Here is a 3,729-nt window from a genome sequence, read left to right as displayed (position 1 = left end):
TTGGTGGACAATTTTATGAGATGGATGTCCAAGACGTTTGTGCCACCCATCAACGGAGGTCCTTTCATGCACGTTTGCAACCATTTTAGGAGAGGATTTCACTATTGACTCCGAAAGAGTGTAGACACCATTTTCACACGCACCTTTGAGTAGAACCGCCCCCATGGTCCGATCCTTAACAAGAAAAAAAGAAGGATGAAACTCAATAAAAACATGATTATGAGTTATAAAATGATGAACAGAGATAAGCTTTTTCCGTATATTGGGAACACAAAGGTTATCATTTAAATGAAAAGTGCGTGTGGGTGAGTAAAGAACCAATGAACCAATGTGAGAGACATGCAAACTTGAACTATCACCGATGACAACCTCATTTGTGCTATCATATTTAGAATGGACAGATAAATTAGCCAAATCACTAGTTATATTGTGGGAGGCCGCCAAGTCTATAAGCCACTTTGTGTCTTGGGCTGGTAAAGTTGAAGCACAGTTTGCCGTTGCTGTAGTAAAGTGGACATGAGGGCAATTTTTTGCAGTATGGCCCAATTGTTCACAAAGTTGACATTTGAGAGTGTAATGGTGCTGGCCATTGGGCTTAGTCTTCCCATTGTCTCGTGGGTCGCTGCTATTTTGGTACTGAGCCGAAATATTGTTGTTCGATGGGGCTCTATTGTTGCGATCAGACCCATTCATTTTGGAGTAGCCTTTAGAGGAGTGGCCTCTATAGGAAGAACCAAGACCAGATTTCCGATGAGAGTAGTTGGCGGAGGCAACTAGCTGCTGGGAGTTAGCTTCAAGATGGTGAAGATATGCATTGTGATCTACAAGAAAGTCATGTAGCTCTTCGAAGGTGAGTGGGCGTTCCCGTGCATGAATAGGAGCTGTGGTCTCACGAAAATCAACGTCCAGACCATTGAGAATGTAAAGTGTGAGATCATCTTCAGAGATTGGATGATCAATGAGGGAGATTTCATCTGCAAGAGGTTTGACAGTGTGCAGGTACTCTTGAACCGACTGATTTCCCTTTTTGATCAGAGTTAGTTTCTCGAGTTAGTTTCTCTTTAAGTTGCATTGCCCTAGTCCGCGACTTGCTTGCACACATTGTATGTAATTTTTGCCATGCTTCTTGAGAAGTTTTGGCAATGGAGATGAAGGGTGTGATCGTGGTGGTTGTTAATGCCAGAATAACAATGAGGATAAGTTTATCTTGTCTTATCTAGGGACTGCATTGATGAGCTGAATTGGAGGGATCATTGGGGTTAGGGCATGGCTTATCTCTAGTAACATAGTCAAAGAGATTGTATCCAATGAGGAGTGCTTCGAACTGGGCACGCCATTGAGGAAAGGTGGAGGGTGTGAGTTTTTCATTGATCTGAGAGGTGATATTGAGTGCAATAAGGGGAATTTCTGTTGGAGATGATGGAGTTGTAATCGGATTATGGGTATTTTCAGAGTGGGGGATCGAATTCTCGGTGGAGGGTGACTCTCCTGATACCATGATGAGATTTTGAGAAATCTGATCACAGATATTCTTATTACTTTGAGAGAAAAACTTCACACACATTTTTTAATTGATTGTAGCAAAATATATACACATATATAGGTTCTATTCTAGGGAAGAAAACTAAAATTAAACCTAACATTTACAACACATTTACACGAGATTGTTCTAACTGTTACAGAATATTTGATTTCTGTTACAATCATATTTTCAGCCTATAAATCAGGGCATGTGATTTTGAGCTTGATTTAAGGAGTCTTCCCTTATAAGCTGACCGCCCACCGTTTGCAAGGGCCGACTGCCCCTAGAAGAATTGGACTTGTAAAGTACTAGAGAAATGATACTTGCAGGCGTGATTGAGCAAGCGTCGTGCAATCACTTTAAAAAAAGTGAATAAATACGAGATTTATATGAAAAAAATTAATTTTTTAATAATGTACCCCACTATTTTTCAAAGCGAATGCGCGGCGCTTGCGCACTCCACGACTACACGTAACATTACTAACAATGGTAGTATGTAGAAAACAAAATGGAGGTAGCTACAATGATGGACAACAAGAAGTTAAAAACTTGATTGCAACACTTCCTTTGTTAAGCTGCAAACAAGTTGGGAGAGGACAACAGGGATGTTAGATGGATCCATCTTCAACTTCGTCCTTTTGCCCATGTAGAAAATTTTCATATCCATCTTCAGATTGTTCTACCATAATTCAAAGAGTAATGATATTCACACAACATATTTCATAATATATTTCACTGTTTTAAAGTGTGAGTATTTTTGTAAGAGCATTATTATTTTACCGCTCAGAGTGCACCGTTCCATCTTACCGCTAGTTCAAAATTTTATTTTTTTTCTTTATATTTTTTTATCATTTTAAAATATTTTTTTTAAAAAAAAAATAGCAATACACTAATAGTCACTTTCTTAACTATTAAGTAAAATAAATAAATAAATAAAAATACATGAGGTGTCAAAATGGGGGCAAATGAAGTGGGCAAAGTATCATTTTTCTTTTTGTAAAGTGATGTTACTTTTATATAGTATTTTATTAAAATATCGTTTATTTTAAAACATAGTTGTGTAATGTATTATGGAAAGTAATGTGTGTTTATCATTTTTCTAATTCAAATATTAACGAACTATATTCAATGATTTTTGGGTTACTCCCAAAATGGTTTTACACGTACTACATTTTGAGTTTTCTAAAAACAGATATATATTAAATTAAGTAGATGTTTGGAGAATAAGATAAGATGATAATTTTATTAATAGTATTAAGATAGTTTGTAAACAGTAATAAGATAGTTTAATAAAATTAAGTATTTGTTGGATTTTGAAAAAGAAAATGAGAGAAAAAATTGAATAAAAAATATTATAAAGTTATAATATTATTATAATATTATTTTTTAATATTATTTTTGTTTTGAGATTTAAAAAAATTGAATTATTTTTTATTTTTTATTTAAAAATTTAGAAAAATTGTAATAATTAGTTTTAAAAAGTTATAATGATTAGTTTGAAAATGTTTATATTTAAATGATGTTTGAGAAAAAAATGAGATGAGATTAAATGATATGAAAACTTTTCCAAACATTCCGTATTAGCTATCTAAGAAATCATTAAGTCTCGTTTGGTTATGTAGTTTAAATGAGATGTTTTATTGAAAATTAAATAAAATATTATTATAATATAATTTTTATTTTAAAATTTAAAAAAATTGAATTATTTATTATATTTTGTGTTAGAGTTTAAGAAAATTGTAATAATTATATGAGATAAGATTAGATAATTTGATTTTGTGTAACCAAGCTGGTCCTAAATTTCGTGGTGGGATTGCGGTGAGTTATAGTTTAGACTGCGTTTAGATGTTGAATTGAGTTTAATTGAATTGAGATGAAAGTTACAAATTGAATAAAATATTATTATAATATTATTTTTTTATATTATTATTATTTTAAAATTTAAAAAAATTAAATTATTTATTATATTTTATATTAAAATTTGATAAAATTATAATAATTAAATAAGATAAATTGAGATCAGTTTGAAAATCAAACGTACCAATGCGACTCGAGGGAGCGTTGCAGCTTCTAGCCGTATAGAATCCTTTCGTATTCTTGACTGCATGCATGGATGCTATTGCTGGCAATCTAAATTCATCCAAAAAGGCGAAAGCCAGTTATTCGACTTGTTATGTCATGTAGAAGTAGAACTTATCAATGCGCGT

The sequence above is a fragment of the Juglans microcarpa x Juglans regia genome, chromosome 8D, assembly GCF_004785595.1.
Source record: "Juglans microcarpa x Juglans regia isolate MS1-56 chromosome 8D, Jm3101_v1.0, whole genome shotgun sequence".
Taxonomy (NCBI): Eukaryota; Viridiplantae; Streptophyta; class Magnoliopsida; order Fagales; family Juglandaceae; genus Juglans; species Juglans microcarpa x Juglans regia.
Note: the sequence above shows the minus strand (reverse complement) of the source record.